General features: G+C 41.7%; 1 protein-coding gene across 2 annotated transcripts in view; it reads left to right on the plus strand.

The window, feature by feature from the left end:
- The window catches only part of LOC106574446 (Rho guanine nucleotide exchange factor (GEF) 10), a 104,488-nt gene that overhangs the window by 1,100 nt on the left and 82,675 nt on the right, over positions 1-20,713 (plus strand). The window lies entirely within an intron of this gene.

Genomic DNA, 20,713 nt, shown 5'->3' on the forward strand with positions numbered 1-20,713 from the left:
TTCAAACACTTAAGAAAGTGTTCCAGAGCACCCACCCCTAACTCCATTTCAACAAATTCACTTAGGCATGTATAGCATTCCTCAATCAAGCAAGTGCATGACTCCAATGAACTGGAACTTTCTTTGGTAACACTTGTATTAATCAGAAAAGTCTAATTTTAATCAAAATGTTTGGCCAAGTTGTTAGAGTAGCCTACAACCACATCCGATCAAACAGTATTCCAGGAATCTATGCGCCTCGGGCTAGGCTGCTAAAAGATGATTTAGATATGGTGAGCGCTTTGATCTGCTATTGTATTGTCTGGCTCCATGCTTGTCCAGTTCACTTTGCATCAGCACTGGGGAAAGAGTTGGAAGCCTCTGAGATTTGCACACACTATCGGTAATTTGCTTAGCAAATAGCCATGTCACTTGGCTGCTGTGAGTACAGATGCCTCTACCCCTGGTAATGACTCCTAAAAAGGGATCTCTGGTTTTTAGGGAGTGTGAGGACTCTTTGCTGTGCCCAGGTCTACTGCAGTCAGTGGTTCTCTAGCTGAGCAGTCAGGTGAAGTGAACCCTGGGCCTTTAGATGGCACGCACTACCTTGCATGACCCTTCATCCTGTAGAACAAACACCACAGGTACATCACCATCATGCCCTAAACTTCCATCTTTATTTTGGCTCAACAGCTCTGGTTCCTGGCTTATCCTTGCATGCTAAGAATCCAACCATAACTCCTTCAGCATCCCACCTAGTTTGTCCTTAGCTTCATACCAGAGGGTTGATTTCAGATTGGGGAGCCTCTGTTGTTATTCTTTTCCTGGTTGTTATTGTCGCTCACAGATGCAGCTGGACAGAATCACTAATTTCCCAAAGTGTGTGTGTCGGGTCTGTAAGTTCATCCAGTGGGTAGGGGCTTATGGGAAAGCCTCAGAGTGTCTGGCAGAGGGTGAGAGTCAGGCCAGAGTGCATAGCAGTCCGCAGAGAGGAGCATACTTCCGATTTTTCAGAGGACTGTGCGATCATGCACTAAATCCTCCCATTCACCACTGAGGAGCCACTGAGATGTAATGTGGATCAGCACATCACACAGCCATAGCTGGGTGTGAAACTGACTGACTGGGCCTTTCGTCCTTCGTTCTGGAGGTGGACATGGGAGATTTGTCACCAAAATGTGTATTTACCAGCTGTGAACATCTGTGTTCAGAATTGGACTCGAGCTGTGAAGCTTCTAGTTCCGTTGTCAATATTTTTGGACACTATGGATCTGTGACTTTCTCCAATAATGTCTTGTCATTTACACTATTCAATTGTCACTATTACATACAAACCACACTGGCCATGTTGCGTGCGCAAGTGTTGCAAAATAAATGTACAAACGTTATTCAAGCATTTCACCCACACCGCTCGCGCACGTGAACAGGCGTCTGCGGAGCCAAGCGCTAAAGTAGAACTTGTTTTTATTTGACACACTTCCACGTGCTGCAAGTCCCCTCCTTATTGGATATCAGGAAGATAGAAACCCACATGGATGCTTGAAAGACAAACAAGGATAAATTAATTAAAGATAACTAACTAAAAACTAGGTTTCCCTTTTTAATCTGTGGATTATTCGTCGGAGTAGAGAAACTCACGATTTTATATGACGCCGGGTCAAAATTATACAAAGAACCAGCTAAAAAGAGGACGGTATGCATGTCAGGTAAAATAACAACCCAATGTTCATCTCCCAGGACAAACTAGCTAGCAGTAGCAACTAGCCATATGTCCATGAATGTTTTATGTGTGTTTCACACATAATTAATATATTTGAAATGAATATATTTGATTAAAATTAGATTTTGGTATTTTAACCTGCATGTCATAATCATGTCTGGTGTGGATGGACAAAATCAGCATGTGCACGGGGACGCACACACGTGGCCGATGTAGTCAGCATGTTAGGGTGACTAATGAAACTCCTAAACACTATCTCCAGTACCCACTCTGAAGTCAGCATAATGCATATTACTGTAAATGTCAAAGTTTTGAACTGGCCTGTTGTCATTTGTCGTAATTTGAGGTTGGGAGAGAATTTTGTTCTACTGACATTAAAATGCATCCAGAGCTATTAGCTGGGCAGCTAACAACGACCTATTTGGCCTCTCCCTCTCTACTATTGCCTCACACACTGACATAGTGTTCTGTTCTTCTGATGACATGTTGGACTCCCTCAAGGCCTCCGTCTGCACTGGGTGGGTGGGGACCCTCTTTCTGAGGGACTGTGGCCTGCGTCTTTAATGGGACATTACATACTGTAGCAACTCCTGTGGTACACTGTATACTTTACCCAACAACTGCTGTGTTCAAAGGCCTAGACTGGGAGGGTTAGCCTATTTAGAAGGGAATGATTTCATCCACCTCTTCTGTGAAAAATTTGTCAAATGACTAAGATGGCTGGCCTTGCTTAGATCGTATTGGGAGACAACAAAATGAAGCAAAAAGCTATTCTGTATTTTTAGAAAAGGTCTAACTTGAATATTCTGCCAGAGGTACTCTATCTAAAGGTTAATCACATCATTTTCAAGCACTCTCTGAGGGAGGACAAGATCTTACATGTACTGCAATTCGTCAAAAGCTTGCTGTGTTCTTCAGTGATGGGTGTGTGTTACCTAGCACTGTTTATGACACCACAGGAATGGATCTCTGCTGTTGTTCTGGACTACACTTCAATTTGGGGATCTCTGATTAATACTCATATTCTCAGTGTAGACACTCAATAGTGCCTGATCCCTCCACATGTCCAAATGTCTATACACCAGGGACCTACCCTAAGAAAGCCAGTGCAGCTTTAACCCTAACCCTATTGCATTCTATTGAAGTGTATTTCCCACACCAGACACCCATATACTGTAATTACAGCTGCTGATGTGAAATGCCATGCTGCTCCTCTGGCTTATATTGATCCCTGTATCTAGGCCAGCTAACATTTCAGGCCTGTCAGAGGCTTTAGAAAGCAGCTATGAACATGATATTTAGCTATGGAATGGTATACATTGAGTTACTGCTAACTCGCTCTGTAGATCTATTTAATTTCTCCTTATGGACTCTAATTTCCCAGTGTGTGCAAACTGCTCTGCTATATCATCTGTTATTGCTGACAAATGAGCATTCCTAATGTTCGTTGGAACTCTAGATTTCTAATGAGAGAAATATCCAATATCCTTTAAGTTCCACTCCTTGAGGGCTGACAGACTGCAGGCTGCTCTCTCAATCTCTCTCTCACTGTGGTGTTTCAACCGCTCCTCCTCAGCATGTCATAAAACTGCTCGGCCTGGCCCCTTGTCAACACACACAGACAGACAGACAGACAGACAGACAGACAGACAGACAGACAGACAGACAGACAGACAGACAGACAGACAGACAGACAGACAGACAGACAGACAGACAGACAGACAGACAGACAGACAGACAGACAGACAGACAGACAGACAGACAGACAGACAGACAGACAGACAGACAGACAGACAGACAGACAAGACAAGACAAGACAAGACAAGACAAGACAAGACAAGACAAGACAAGACAAGACAAGACAAGACAAGACAAGACAAGACAAGACAAGACAAGACAAGACAAGACAAGACAAGACAAGACAAGACAAGACAAGACAAGACAAGACAAGACAAGACAAGACAAGACAAGACAAGACAAGACAAGACAAGACAAGACAAGACAAGACAAGACAAGACAAGACAAGACAAGACCAGACCAGACCAGACCAGACCAGACCAGACCAGACCAGACCAGACCAGACCAGACCAGACCAGACCAGACCAGACCAGACCAGACCAGACCAGACCAGACCAGACCAGACCAGACCAGACCAGACCAGACCAGACCAGACCAGACCAGACCAGACAAGACAAGAAGGGCCTTCTATGCCATCAAAAGGAACCTAAAATTCGACATACCAATTAGGATTTGGCAAAAAATACTTGAATCAGTGACAGAACCCATTGCCCTTTATGGTTGGGAGGTCTGGGGTCCACTCACCAACCAAGAATTCACAAAATGGGACAAACACCAAATTGAGACTGCAACAAAAGAGCTGTAAAATATCCTCCGTGTACAATGTAAATAATGCATGCAGAGCAAAATTAGGCCGATACCCGCTAATTATCAAAATCCAGAAAAGAGCCGTTAAATTCTACAACCACCTAAATGGAAGCGATTCCCAAACCTTCCATAACAATGCCATCACCTACAGAGAAATGAACCTGGAGAAGAGCCCGCTAAGCAAACTGATCCTGGGGAGCAGAGCCCAGGACAGCAACACAATTAGACCTAACCAAATCATGAGAAAAGATAATTACTTGACACAATGGAAAGAATTTACAAAAAAACGAGAATGCTATTTGAACGTAAAGAGAGTGTACATTCACAATACCTGACCAATATTTTACTATGTACAGACTCAGTGAGCATAGCCTTGCTATTGAGAAAGGCCGCCGAAGGCAGACCTGGCTCTCAAGAGAAGACGGGCTATGTGCACATTGCCCACAAAATGAGGTGGAAACTGAGCTGCACTTCCTAACGTCCTGCCAAATGTATGACCATATTAGAGAGACATATTTCCCTTAGATTACACAGACCCTCAAAGAATTCGAAAACAAACCCAATTTTGATAAACTCCCATATCTATTGGGTGAAATACCACAGTGTGCCATCACAGCAGCAAGATTTGTAACCTGTTGCCACAAGAAAAGGGCAACCAGTGAAGAAAAAACACCATTGTAAATACAACCTATATTTATGTATTTTCCCTTTTGTACATTAAGTATTTGAACATCAGTACAACACTGTATATACACATAATATGAAATGTTTAAATGTCTTTATTCTTTTTGAACTTTTGTGAGTAATGTTTACTGTTCATTTTTTGTTTATTTCACTCTTGTTTATCTATTTCACTTGCTTTGGCAATATAAACATATGTTTCCCATGCCAATAAAGCCCCTTAAATTGAATTGAATTGAGAGATAACTACAGAGAGGGGAAAAGGACAGAGAGTGAGCCTGGCCATTTTAGTATGCTGCAGGGCACTGTCCTCCCCAGCACAAGTGTCTTTGTCATCCCTGCCCATCCATTCAGAGAGGCCTGTTGTGTATAATGGACCACTGATTACAGTAACGCTGGCAATGGGAGATCATGACACACTGCCAATAACATAGCCATGCAGAGAGCACAGAGTCCAAGAAGCAGAATGTGTGTGTGTGTGGGTCTGTGTGTGGGTCGGTGGGTTTGTATTACTATCCTTGTGGGTACCAGAAGTCACCACAAGGATAGGAAAATTCTCTCAGGTCCCCACGAGGACAAAGGCTATTTTAGGGTTACGGTGAGGGTTAGGGAAATCAATTTTAGGTAGGATAGTAATACTGTGTGTGTGTGTGTGTGTGTGTGTGTGCGTGTTTGCGCGCAGAGAAGGAGAAGGAGAGATGGACCTAGAGGATTCTCCCTACTGGTGCCAATGTGCACTCCAGAGCAGGCTCTTGGTTTTGTTTGTGACTCTGTCATACAATTTCTGGAATGCCACTCCTCAATAAGGGCGCATGAGATGTTTTTGGCTTAAAACAAGTGTCAAAAATCTGCTTGCAGTCTTGGTTTAAAGTCTCCTAGATTGTGATTTTCATTATGTAGTACTACTGTATGTATACATGATAATTCCTCACCATTTGAGAACATGTTTATTATTACTATTGTGACTGGTGTTATTACCAATGCTTTAGTGATGATTGTTGTGACTGCACTGGGAACAAAACGGCAGCATTATCTGCAGGCCCTAGATGACAGATTTCCTGTCTGTGCATAGCTAACTACAGTCTTGCTGACTTGTAACGGCATGCTTGGCCAAGTCTGTCATCAGATGGTTCTCTTTTTTCACCCTCTGGTGTCTACAGACCAGTGGGGGCCACTGATTGTCTGAATACCCGGGGCGCGAGGTGGTTGGGGTTGTCGCCAAAGCAGCACGACAGATATATGATACCAAGTTTTTGAACTACTGGTAGTTTCTTTGAGAATATGTATAAATCGATCTGTGCACTTGAGCAACAGCATAAATACAACTGTCACTTTTGCATGTCAAAAACTGAATGACCACTGTTACGCATGCTGCCACTGTTTTGAACAGGTTAGATTATACTATTTAGAATAAGCAGCCAGCTCATGAACGAATGAGTACACCAGGGAGAATGCAACAAGCATGCAGATGCAATAAGTGAAATACATTATCTGGAGATACAGTAACTGGAGATAGCAAGCTAACATAATGTCACAAAGCATTATGAGTTTGCCAGTTAACTTTCATTTTGAATTAACTTCATATTAACTTCATATTTCTGTGTTAGTCAGATATTAGTTTTGAAAGACTTGAAATTGACATGGGAGCTAACTGGCTAACAAGCTACCAGCTATCTGCTTATCAAAGGTAGATAACTGGTTAATTTATCCAAAACATCCAAACTATTTCTCAATGTTTCTCAAAATGATTGTAGTTGGCTAATTCATTTGATCATGCTAATTAATTTGATCACACCACCTACAGAAAAACCTCCACATGTGGGGGAAACAATAAGCCACGTCCTTTCAGGTCCACAATGAGAAGGTTCTAGCGAGTGTATTCCTCTATCCTTCGACTCTTCTTTGACGTAGATGTCCGATTTTAGGGGTGTCCCCAACAAAAAAATCGTTTAAATGTGTATTTTTCCATATTTTTCCAAATACCCTGTGTGTTTGAATAAAATCAACTCTATGTAGGCTACTGAGCTTGTCTGATGCTTTAAGCACACTGTGATTAAATAATTAAGACACACAAATGACTTGAGGGAGCCAGAGATCAAGATGGCCTAACCAGAAGAAAAAAACCTGTTCCCAAACCACCTCCTCCCGCTGCTGCTGGCCTTCGCAGATTCTGTAATTATGCTCCTGAAGTTGTTTAATTTCTTTTATAATAAAGTCTTCGTATCTCAAAATCATTGCCATCTAAATTCAAATTATACAAATCTAAAAGTACATTGCCAACTGTAAAAATCGCCTACATGAAGCCAATAAATGACAACATTGCAGCCTGCAGATAGAAAATATAAAAATAAAAATAAATCACATTAGCTACGCATGGCCTGTCTGCAAGGAACTTGAAACATTGTATCGACTATTAACTTGGTCCAGCCCAAAGCTTGTGCTAACAAACTAGCAACATTGTATAAAATACCCTGGACCCTCAGTTTCCCATGCCCTGAGCTGAGCTCCAGAGAGACACATCTGTAGGCTATTTGTGCAAGGGACAGAAAGTAATCAGGCAGGCCTATTTTATGATTTCCACCAGATCAGAACATTACAGAGAGCTGGAATTATTTTTCAAGTAGGCTACATTAAGGAACTATTTAAATTCTCAATGGATACAGACTTCTTTTACTTGCTGTTTGAGCATTTGTGGGTTCGATTACTGGCTCAAAATGGCCAGAAACAAAGTACTTTCTTCTGAAACTTGTCAGTCTGTTCCTGTTCTGAGAAATGAAGGCTATTCCATGCGAGAAATTTCCAAGAAACTCAAGATCTTTTACAACGCTGTGTACTCAAGATCTCTTACAACGCCCTTCACAGAACAGCGCAAACTGGCTCTAACAAGAATAGAAAGAGTAGTGGGAGGCCCCGGTGCACAACTGAGCAAGAGGACAAGTACATTAGAGTGTCTAGATTGAGAAACAGATGCCTCTCGAGTCCTCAACTGGCAGCTTCATTAAATAGTACCCGCAAAACACCAGTCTCAACGTCAACAGTGAAGAGGCGACTCCGGGATGCTGGCCTTCTAGGCAGAGTTCCTCTCTCCAGTGTGTGTGTGTTCTTTTGCCCATCTTAATCTTTTCTTTTTATTGGCTAGTCTGAGATATGGCTTTTTCGTTGCAACTCTGCCTAGAAAGACAGCATCCCGGAGTTGCCTCTTCAAGGCAAAGGGTGGCTACTTTGAAGAATCTCAAATATAAAATATATTTCGATTTGTTTAACACTTTTTTGGTTACTTTATGGTTCCATATGTGTTATTTCATAGTTTTGATGTCTTCACTATTATTCTACAATGTAGAAATAAAGAAAAAACCCTTGAATTAGTAGTTGTGTCCAAACTATATATATATATGTATGTATGTTAAAATACATACATTTTTGTACTATTTGTACTATTTTCTTTGACCAATCACAAGTGGGGTGCCGCCCCTAACGCCCTAATGGGTGGGCCGTCGCTAACTGTTGTCTCAGCTGCCTGCCTACTTGCCATCTAGACCTTCTTTAAAGGAATGTTTGGAGGCCTCCAATATGCATGATGCTGTGTACTAAGCCTAAGGTGCTGACAGACAGATAGACAGTGAGTGGTTGTATGTATATGAGAGGACCCCCGGACTAGATGCCACTAGAGGCCAGGCAGGATGTAATTTGGCCGAGGTGCGTCTCGTTTCCGCCCAGCAACTAAAAGAGCTGGGAAGAGTAATTATAGGAGTCAACAGGAGATAAATGGAGGAATCTCCAGACTTTTTAAAAATCTGTAATATCATTACGAGAAAGTCTGGCCTCAGTTTAAGGATTTCTGTAAAAATGAGACAATAGGTTTAATTTAAACATCACGTTAATCAAATAGAAGAACCATATTAAAGGTATTTATTTGGGAAATGTTTAATGCCAGGAAAGGATGTCTTTCTCTTTCCTCTTGAGGAAGCCCAGAGGATGAGAGCACACCTGATTGCTGCGTTTCCTCTTCACCCCCTCCCTCCCCCATCGCTCCCTCCCTTCCTTCCTCAGTCACAGCTCGTACAGTACTCCTGAGGATAGCAATGATGAATCATTTTATCAGCTAATTTAAGGGTGTAACCCATTATTTTAGGATTTTTATACATGTCAAGATCTGTCCAGTTAGTCACATCTAGCTCTTAACTTAGGCCAGTTATATTTTGTCTCCAGGACAAAGATATTCTACCTGACTGTACTCTCCGACATACAGTACAGAAGAAAATGCTGGGCTTGTGTTCACATCCACTGTACTGCCCTGACCCTGTGCTGCTCTGTACTCTGGGTGGAGACAAAAAAAACAGAGGAGCTCACATTATTCATAGACAAAACAAACTGTGAGTCGCTTGTAAATGGTTTATCTTTGGAATGGAGCAGTCTTATTCACAGATGATACTGTATTGTAAGCTTGTCTTATTATGGTGTGAATTGATTTGGAGAGCAGCATGTCTGTTACAGTATGGAACTCACTAGAACTCTACAACAAGAGGCCTCTTATTTTATGGAATGACATCACTGATATATCATCCACCCTTGAGGGGAGTGTGACAGGCTAATTGTACTTGATGGAAGTAGGCTAATGCAGGACTTGTTGACCCACAGAACTTGAAGCTTCTTTTGTTTGATCTTCCATGTGTTCATCTGTTTGTCAGACAGTGGAAGAATACACTGTCTCTCTGGTCTCATGTCTGTGCAGGTCTGTGTGTATCCTGCCTTAGCATGCATGTGACATTTTCCCTCCAGATGTAAAATGAGCCCGCTGTTGTTAACCCCACCCTCACTTTGACCCCTGACCTCATATGCCTCTGCAAACCTGTCACTCTACCCAGTACCTCTCAGCCAATAATATGCCTTTTACAGGCTAAAAAATATTGATCTGTAAGGTGTACGTGTGAACAGTACTGTACATGCAGAAGTTTATTAGAAAATAATGTTACGCTAGCCTAGAATACGCAAACTATATTTCATTAAATTCTACTTAACATCAGATAACAGCTGTTTACAATAAAACATTTGAGCTGTTATTGTTATTGAGTCATTTCTAGCTCTCATCAACAAAAACAGAATCTAACTGACCACTGGATTATTTGTAAACTAAATGGGCCTAGTGGTGCAGTGATCTAAGGCACTGCATCTCAGTGCTAGAGATGTCACTACAGACACCCTGGTTCAATTCCAGGCTGTATCATAACTCAATGATTCAAGCCCAGTTCAGCTAATCCCTACCATTGTGACACAGAGTTGTCATAATGCTTCAGCAATTGTACAATACACCAGTGGTGTCAGTAAACACAATATAAGTAACCTAATTTATGTCCCTTTAACTGCCTTGAATGCCTCTACTGATCCTACAGCTATTGTATGCAGTAATCATGTGCCTATGAACCAGATTTATACTGTTAGCACTAAGCTGGTGTGCCCTAGGAGAAAGTCCACTGTGAGCGGCTCACCCTACTAACATAAAGAACATGAGCACATCTACTGCTGCTAAGCTTCACAGTAAAGCAATGAAAGCAAGTAAGCATCCCGGAAGAAAACTGCTCAAAGGAGCCCACGTTAATACAGTTGAAGTCGTAAGTCTACATACACGTCATTAAAACTCGTTTTTCAACCACTCCACAGATTTCTTGTTAACAAACTATAGTTTTGGCATGTCGGTTGGCAGACAGATTATTTCACTTATAATTGACTGTATCACACTTACAGTGGGTCAGGTGTTAACATACACTAAGTTGACTTTGCCTTTAAACAGCTTGGAAAATTCCAGAAAATGATGTCATGGCTTTAGAAGCTTCTGATAGGCTAATTAGCATAATTTGAGTCAATTGGAGCTGTACCTGTGGATGTATTTCAAGGCCTACCTTCAAACTCAGTGCCTCATTGCTTGACATCATCGGAAAATCAAAAGAAATCAGCCAAGACCTCAGACAAAAAATTGTAGACCCTCATCAAGTCTGGTTCATCCTTGGGAGCAATTTCCAAACGCCTGAAGGTACCACGTTCATCAGAACAAACAATAGTACGCAAGTATAAATACCATGGGACCACGCAGCCGTCATACCGCTAAGGAAGGAGACGTGTTCTGTCTCCTAGAGATTAACGTACCTTGGTGCGTAAAAGTGCAAATCAATCCCAGAACAACAGCAAAGGACCTTGTGAAGATGCTGGAGGAAACCGGTACAAAAGTATCTATATCCACAGTAAAACGAGTCCTATATCGACATAACCTGAAAGGCAGCTCAGCAAGGAAGAAGCCACTGCTCCAAAACCGCCATAAAAAAGCCAGACTACGGTTTGCAGCTGCACATGGGGACAAAGATCGTACTTTTTGGAGAAATGTCCTCTGGTCTGATGAAACAAAAATAGAACTGTTTGGCCATAATGACCATCGTTATGTTTGGAGGAAAAAGGGGGAAGCTTGCAAGCCGAAGAACACCATGCCAACCGTGAAGCATCATGTTGTGGGGATGCTTTGCTGTAGGAGGGACTGGTGCACTTCACAAAATAGATGGCATCATGAGGAAGGGAAAATTATGTGGATATATTAAACCAACATCTCAAGACATCAGTCAGGAAGTTAAAGCTTGGTCGTAAATGGGTCTTCCAAATGGACAATGACCCCAAGCATACTTCCAAAGTTGTGGTAAAATGGCTTAAGGACAACAAAGTCAAGTTATTGGAGTGGCCATCACAAAGCCCTGACCTCAATCCTATAGAAAATCTGTGGGCAGAACTGAAAAAGTGTGTGCAAGCAAGGAGGCCTACAAACCTGACTCAATTACACCAGCTCTGTCAGGAGGAATGGGCCAAAATTCACCCAACTTATTGTGGGAAGCTTGTGGAAGACTACCCGAAATGTTTGACCTAAGTTAAACAATTTAAAGGCAATGCTACCAAATACTAATTGAGTGTATGTAAACTTCTGACCCACTGCGAATGTGATGAAAGAAATAAAAGCTGAAATAAATAATTCTCTCAACTATTATTCTGATATTTCACATTCTTAAAATACAGTGGCAATCCTAACTGACCTAAAACATGGGATTTTTACTAGGATTAAATGTCAGGAATTGTGAAAAACTGAGTTTAAATATATTTGGCTAAGGTGTATGTAAACTTCCAACTTCAACTGTATATGTAGCTTAAGAAACAAGTTTCATGAATCAATAATTTGCTCGTCAGAATATGAATGTCATCTTTTACTATCTCTAAAACTCACTTAGATAATACCTTTGACGATACAGTGGTAGCAACACAAGGTTATAACATTTATTGAAAAGATAGAAATGCCAATGATGGAGGTGTTGCTGTTTTTATATTCAGAACCACATTCCCCACGAATATTAGAGTGGATGTCATGTCAAATACAATTGAAGTCTTATGGCTGCAGGTTCATCTGTCTCACCTAAAGCCCATTCTGGTGGGAAGCTGCGATTGACCATCAAGTGCTAACAGTCAGTATCTGGATAACATGTGTGAAATGCTTGATAATGTATGTGATATCAACAGCGAGGTATATTTTCTGGGTGATTTAAATATTGACTGGCTTTCATCAAACTGCCCACTCAAGAAAAAGCTTCAAACTAACCAGTGCCTGCATCATGGTTCAGGTTATCAGTCAACCTACCAGGGTAGTTACAAACAGCACAGGAATGAAATCATCAACATGTATTGATCACATCTTTACTAATTCTGCAGAAATTAGCTTGAAAGCAGTATCCAGATCCATTGGATGTAGTGATCACAATATAGTAGCCATATCTAAGTTCCAAAGTTAGATAAAGTTCCAAAGGCTGGGCCTAATATAGTGTATAAGAAGTTTTATAATGATTCCTATGTTGTTGTAAAGAATATCTGTTGGTCTGTCATTTTTTGTTGTTTATTTAACCAGGCAAGTCAGTTAAGAACAAATTCTTATTTACAAAGACAGCTTAGGAACAGTGGGTTAACTGCCTTGTTCAGGGGCAGAACAACAGATTTTTACCTTGTCAGATCTGGGATTCGAACGCTCTAACCACTTGGCTACCTGCCGCCCCAATGAGGCGCAAACAGACACTGCACTTGACACATTTATGAAATTGCTTATTCCAGTTGCTAATAAGCATGCACCCATTAAGAAAATGAAAACTGTTAAATCCCTGTGGATTGATGAGGAATTAAAAAATGGTATGGTTGAGAGGGATGAGGCAAAAGGAATGGCAAATAAGTCTGGCTGCACAACCGATTGGCAAACTTATTGCAAATTGAGAAATCATATGACTAAACTGAATAAAAATAAGAAACTACACTATGAAACCAAGAAGAATGATAATAAAAATCTTTGGAACACCTTAAATGAAATTCTGTGAAAAAAAGGCAAACTTGGCTCCATCCTTCATTGAATCAGATGGCTCATTCATCACAAAACCAACTGATATTGCTAACTACTTTAATGATTTTTTCATTGGCAAGATTAGCAAATTTAGGCATAACATGCCAGCAACAAATGCTGACACTACACATTAGAGATGAAACGGTATGAAAATTTCATAACACGATTATAGTGACCAAAATGATCATGGTTATCAGTATTATCGCGGTATTGTTAAAATGTGCTGGAAATGTTAAAGTACTGATACACACACTGAAATAATTTCACCAAGTTTATATTGAAAACCAACAAACAACAAATAAAGTTAGCAGCACTATGCACTTTTTGTGTGCATAAACATTAAAATAATAACATTAACATTAAAAATGGCACCAAGTGGCAATGAGAGGTAAGTTTCCCTAGTCCAGGATTAAATGAACACAGCCTAAAGTAAGCAAATCCAATAAACAAACAACAAATAAAATGACCAGCACTCACTTTGTAGTGAGGCATAGCAACCTTCATCAGCCTCAGAAAGCCAGGCCTCTCAACAATTTGACATTAAAAAATATATATATATATTTCACCTTTATTTAACCAGGTAGAGAACAAGTTTAATTTACAACTGCGACCTGGCCAAGATAAAGCAAAGCAGTTCGACACATACAACAACACAGAGTTACACATGGAATAAACAAACATACAGTCAATAATACAGTAGAAAAACAATATATATATATATATATATATATATATATATATATATATATATATATATATATATAACAGTGTGTGCAAATGAGGTAACATAAGGGAGGTAAGGCAATGAAATAGGCCATAGTGGCGAGGTAATTACGATATAGCAATTAAGCACTAGAGTGATAGATGTGCAGAAGATGAATGTGCAAGTAGAGATACTGGGGTGCAAAGGAGCAAAATAAATAAATAAATACAGTATGGGGATGCGGTAGTTGGATGGGCTATTTACAAATGGGCTATGTACAGGTGCAATGATCTGTGAGCTGCTCTGACAGCTGGTGCTTGAAGTTAGTGAGGGAGATAAGACTCTCCAGCTTCAGCGATTTTTGCAGTTCGTTCCAGTCATTGGCAGCAGAGAACTGGAAGGAAAGGCAGCCAAAGCAGGAATTGGCTTTGGGGGTGACCAGTGAGATATACCTGCTGGAGAGTGTGCTGTGGGTGGGTGCTGCTATGGTGACCAGTGAACTGCGATAAGGCGGGGGTTTACTTAGCAAAGACTTGTAGATGACCTGTAGCCAGTGGGTTTGGCAACGAGTATGAAGCGGGGGCCAGCCAACGAGAGCATACAGATCGCAGTGGTGGGTAGTATATGGGGCTTTGGTGACAAAACGGATGGCACTGCGATAGACTGCATCCAATTTGTTGAGTAGAGTGTTGGAGGCTATTTTGTAAATGACATCGCCGAAGTTGAGGATCGGTAGGATGGTCAGTTTTACGAAGGTATTTTTGGCAGCATGAGTGAATGATGCTTTGTTGCGAATTAGGAAGCCGATTCTAGATTTCATTTTGTATTGGAGATGCTTAATGTGAGTCTGGAAGGAGAGTTTACAGTCTAACCAGACACCTAGGTATTTGTAGTTGTCCACATATTCTAGGTCAGAACCGTCCAGAGTAGTAATGCTGGACGGGCGGGCAGGTGCGGGCAGCGATCGGTTGAAGAACATGCATTTAGTTTGACTTGCATTTAAGAGCAGTTGGAGGCCAAGGAAGGAGAGTTGTATGGCATGGAAGCTCGTCTGGAGGTTAGGAAGCACAGTGTCCAAAGATGCGCCAGAAGTATACAGAATGGTGTCGTCTGCGTTGAGGTGGATCAGAGAATCACCAGCAGCAAGAGCGACATCATTGATGTATACAGAGAAGAGAGTCGGCCCGAGAATTGAACCCTGTGGCACCCCCACAGAGACTGCCAGAGGTCCAGACAACAGGCCCTCCGATTTGACACACTGAACTCTATCAGAGAAGTAGTTGGTGAACCAGGCGAGACAGTCATTTGAGAAACCAAGGCTGTTGAGTCTGCCGATAAGAATGTGGTGATTGACAGAGTTGAAAGCCATGGCCAGGTCGATGAATACGGCTGCTCAGTATTGTGTCTTATCGATGGCAGTTATGATAGCGTTTAGGACCTTGAGTGTGGCTGAGGTGCACCCATGACCAGCTCGGAAGCCAGATTACATAGCGGAGAAGGTACAGTGGGATTCGAAATGGTCGGTGATCTGTTAACTTGGCTTCCAAAGACCTTAGAAAGGCAGGGTAGGGTAGATATAGGTCTGTAGCAGTTTGGGTCTAGAGTGTCTGACCGCGGCAGCTTTCCAATCTTTGGGGGATCTCAGACGATACGAAAGAGAAGTTGAACAGGCTGGTAATAGGGGTTGCAACAATTTTGGCAGATAATTTAAGAAAGAGAGTGTCCAGATTGTCTAGCCCGGCTGATTTGTAGGGGTCCAGATTTTGCAGCTCTTTCAGAACATCAGCTATCTGGATTTGGGTGAAGGAGAAATGGGGGAGGCTTGGGCGAGTTGCTGTGGGGGGCTGCAGGGCAGTTGACCGGGGTAGGGGTAGCCAGGTGGAAAGCATGGCCAGCCGTAGAAAAATGCTTATTGAAATTATCAATTATCGTGGATTTATCAGTTGTGACAGTGTTTCCTAGCCTCAGTGCAGTGGGCAGCTGGAACGAGGTGTTCTTATTCTTATACAGTGTCCCAGAACTTTTTAGAGTTTGTGCTACAGGATGAAAATGTTTGTTTGAAAAATCTAGCCTTAGCTTTCCTAACTGCTTGTGTATATTGGTTCCTAACTTCCCTGAAAAGTTGCATATCACGGGGGCTATTTGATGCTAATGCAGTACGCCACAGGATGTTTTTGTGCTGGTCAAGGGCAGTCAGGTCTGGAGTGAACCAAGGGCTATATCTGTTCCTGGTTCAACATTTTTTGAATGGGGCATGCTTATTTAAGATGGTGAGGAAGGCACTTTTAAAGAATAACCAGGTATCCTCTACTGACGGGGTGAGGTCAATATCCTTCCAGGATACCCGGGCCAGGTCGATTAGAAAGACCTGCTCGCCGAAGTGTTTTAGGGATCGTTTGACAGTGATGAGGGGTGGTCGTTTGACCGCAGACCCATTACGGATGCAGGCAATGAGACAGTAATTGCTGAGATCTTGGTTGAAGACAGCAGAGGTGTATTTGGAGGGCAAGTTGGTTAGGATGATATCTATGAGGGTGCCCGTGTTTACGGATTTGGGGTTGTACCTGGTAGGTTCTTTGATAATTTGTGTGAGATTGAGGGCATCAAGCTTAGATTGTAGGATGGCCGGGGTGTTAAGCATGACCCAGTTTAGGTCACTTGGCAGCACGAGCTCCGAAGATAGATGGGGGGCAATCAATTGACATTCAGTGAGGGGAAAAAAGTATTTGATCCCCTGCTGATTTTGTACGTTTGCCCACTGACAAAGAAATGATCAGTCTATAATTTTAATGGTAGATTTATTTGAACAGTGAGAGACAGAATAACAAAAAAAATCCAGAAAAACGCATGTCAAAAATGTTATAAATTGATTTGCATTTTAATGAGGGAAATCAGTATTTGATTAGTACTTGGTGGCAAAACCCTTGTTGGCAATCACGGAGGTCAGACGTTTCTTGTAGTTGGCCACCAGGTTTGCACACATCTCAGGAGGGATTTTGTCCCACTCCTCTTTGCAGATCTTCTCCAAGTTATTAAGGTTTCGAGGCTGACGCTTGGAAACTCGAACCTTCAGCTCCCTTCACAGATTTTCTATGGGATTAAGGTCTGGAGACTGGCTAGGCCACTCCAGGACCTTAATGTGCTTCTTCTTGAGCCACTCCTTTGTTGCCTTGGCCATGTGTTTTGGGTCATTGTCATGCTGGAGTACCCATCCACGACCCATTTTCAATGCCCTGGCTGAGGGAAGGAGGTTCTGACCTAAGATTTGACGGTACATGGCCCTGTCCATCGTCCCTTTGATGCTGTGAAGTTGTCCTGTCCCTTTAGCAGAAAAACACCCCCAAAGCATAATGTTTCCACCTCCATGTTTGACGGTGGGGATGGTGTTCTTGGGGTCATAGGCAGCATTCCTCCTCCTCCAAACACGGCGAGTTGAGTTGATGCCAAAGAGCTCCATTTTTTCACCCAGTTGTCCTCTGAATCATTCAGATGTTCATTGGCAAACTTCAGACGGGCATGTATATGTGCTTTCTTGAGCAGGGGGACCTTGCGGGCACTGCAGGATTTCAGTCCTTCACGGCGTAGTGTGTTACCAATTGTTTTCTTGGTGACTATGGTCCCAGCTGCCTTGAGATCATTGACAAGATCCTCCCGTGTAGTTCTGGGCTGATTCCTCACCGTTCTCATGATTATTGCAACTCCACGAGGTGAGATCTTGCATGGAGCCCCAGGCTGAGGGAGATTGACAGTTCTTTTGTGTTTCTTCCATTTGCAAATAATCGCACCAACTGTTGTTACCTTCTCACCAAGCTGCTTGGCGATGGTCTTGTAGCCCATTCCAGCCTTGTGTAGGTCTACAATCTTGTCCCTGACATCCTTGGAGAGCTTTTTGGTCTTGGCCATGGTGGAGAGTTTGGAATCTGATTGATTGCTTCTGTGGACAGGTGTCTTTTATACAGGTAACAAGCAGAGATTATGAGCACTCCTAATCTCAGCTCGTTACCTGTATAAAAGACACCTGGGAGCCAGAAATCTTTCTGATTGAGGGGGGGTCAAATACTTATTTCCCTCATTAAAATGCAAATCAATTCATAACATTTTTGACATGCATTTTTCTGGATTTATTTGTTGTTATTCTGTCTCTCACTGTTCAAATAAACCTACCATTAAAATTATAGACTGATCATTTCTTTGTCAGTGGGCAAACGTACAAAATCAGCAGGGGATCAAATACTTTTTTCCCTCACTGTATGGTGTCCAGGACACAGCTAAGGGCAGAGGGTGGTCTATAGCAAGCGGCAACGGTGAGAGACTTGTTTCTGGAAAGGTGGATTTTTAGAAGTATTAACTCGAATTGGTTGAGCACAGACCTGGTTAGTATGACAGAACTCTGCAGGCTATCTCTGCAGTAGATTGCCACTCCGCCCTGTTTGGCAGTTCTATCTTGTCGGGAAATGTTATAGTTATGGATGGAAATTTCAGAGTTTTTGGTGGTCTTCCTAAGCCAGGATTCAGACACGGCTAGGACATCCGGATTGGCAGAGTGTGCTAAAGCAGTGAATAAAACAAACTTGGGGAGGACGCTTCTAATGTTAACATGCATGAAAATGGCATCATGTCCTTTACAATGCAATATGAAAGGGCTGCAGTGAGGTCTTGAGCATTTTTTGATGTGGGTGCATAAGCAGCCTGCCTTTTCAAATGCTTGCTCGAGTGTCTGTGTCACAACTGTAGATGAGGAGGGACCAGTAGCATCACTGGGTTTGCCTGCTGCACTCCGACTCTGTAAACAAGGGATTTATTTTATTTGTATTATTATTTTTCTTATTATTATTATTATTATTGGTGTTACATTATAATAATAATAATAATAATAATAACAATTATTATTATTATTATTCACCCACAGTCTATCTTCCGTGTTGCGTTTGAGCAATGACCCTATGCACAATTTACATAAATACAAATTAGTCTTCAGAAAACAGTGATAGTAATTGCAATGAGCCCAACAATTGACATAAATACAGGAGTCTTGTATAGGAGCCTATAGTGTTTCTCCTGTTGGAACACTTTAACAACCAAGTCGACATGGATTTTAAATGAACAAAATATGTTGCTTGGGTGACTAAACTACAACGCGTTATCGTCTGCAGACACACGACGCATACAGCAGCAGAACAACGTGTAGGGTTTTTACAAGAGTAGGTAACACTGAAAGCTTCAGGTTACGTTATTGACAAGCTATTAGCAAGTTCCAGACACACCATGACATTTTCCCCATTCCGAAGTCCCCACATCATGCATTGAGCTAAAAGTTAACATACCTTGCATTCGCTATATAGTAGTAGGTGGTGGTCACAAAGATGACTCAAGATTTGTTTTTGCATGTTCTGCAGACAGGGTGACCGTCTTCGATTTAAGTTTCCCTTAGCACTCTTGTAAAACCCAAAATACGACTACACTGGTCTTCCTAGAAGGCAAAAAAATCTCCCGGGCGATGTCACTGCCTTCCTCCATGTTTTAACACAAAACAAACCCATGTTGCATGTTACGCCTGCGTCAGACTGTTGCTAACTTTGGTTGATGGTGGACAGTATTTACCGTGAGTTTTTCCAACTGTGGTAATCAAACACGGTTTTAATGATAATGAAAATTTTGAATGGTAATACTAATCGTCGGGAATTTTACCGTGGTTCATCGTGAAACCGGAAACCGTTTCATCCCTACTACACATCCAAGTATATCTGACCAAATTATGAAAGACAAGCATTGTAATTTTAAATTCTGTAAAGTTAGTGTGGAAGAGGTGAAAAAAATAATTGTTGTCTATCAACAATGACAAGCCACCGGGGTCTGACAACTTGGATGAAAAATTTACTGAGGATAATAGCGGACGATATTGCCACTCCTATTTGCCACATCTTCAATTTAAGCCTACTAGAAAGCATGTGCCCTCAGGGAAGCAAAAGTGATTCCGCTACCTAAGAATAGTAAAGCCCCTTTTACTGGCCCAAATAGCCGACCAATCAGCCTGTTACCAACCCTTAGTAAACTTTTGGAAAAGATTGTGTTTGACCGTATACATTGCTATTTTTCAGTAAACAAATTGACAACAAACTTTCTGCATGTTTATAGAGAAGGACATTCAACAAGCACTGCACTTACACAAATGACTGATGATTGGCTGAGAGAAATGAATGATAAAAAGATTGTGGGGGCTGTTTTGTTAGACTTCAGTGCGGCCTTTGACGTTATCGATCATAGTCTGCTGCTGTCAAAACGTATGTCTTATGGCTTTACACCCAGTGCTTCATTGTGGATAAAGAGTTACCTGTCTAACAGAACACAGAGGGTGTCCTTTAATGGAAGCCTCTCCAACATAATCCAGGTAGAATCAAGAATTCCTCAAGACAGCTGTCTAGGCCCATTACTTTTTTCAATCTTTGCTAATGAATTGCCACTGGCTTTGAGGAAAGCCACTGGCTTTGAGGAAAGCTAATATTAATAATATGCATGTCAATCTCTCCTGGCTCAAAGTGGAGGAGAGATTGACTTCATCATTGCTTGTATTTATGAGAGGTATTGACATGTTGAATTCACTGAGCTGTCTGTTTGAACTACTAGACACCCATGCATACCCCACAAGAGGTCTCTTCACAGTCCCTAAGTCCAGAACAGACTATGGAAGGCGCACAGCACTAAATAGAGGCATTACTATGTGGAACTCTATTCCACATCAAGTAACTCATGAAAACAGTAAAATTAGATTTAAAAAAACAGATTAAAAAAACACCTTATGGAACAGCAGGAACTGTGAAGCAACACAAACCTAGGCACA

This window comes from Salmo salar, chromosome ssa01 (genome assembly GCF_905237065.1).
Source record: "Salmo salar chromosome ssa01, Ssal_v3.1, whole genome shotgun sequence".
Classification (NCBI taxonomy): domain Eukaryota; kingdom Metazoa; phylum Chordata; class Actinopteri; order Salmoniformes; family Salmonidae; genus Salmo; species Salmo salar.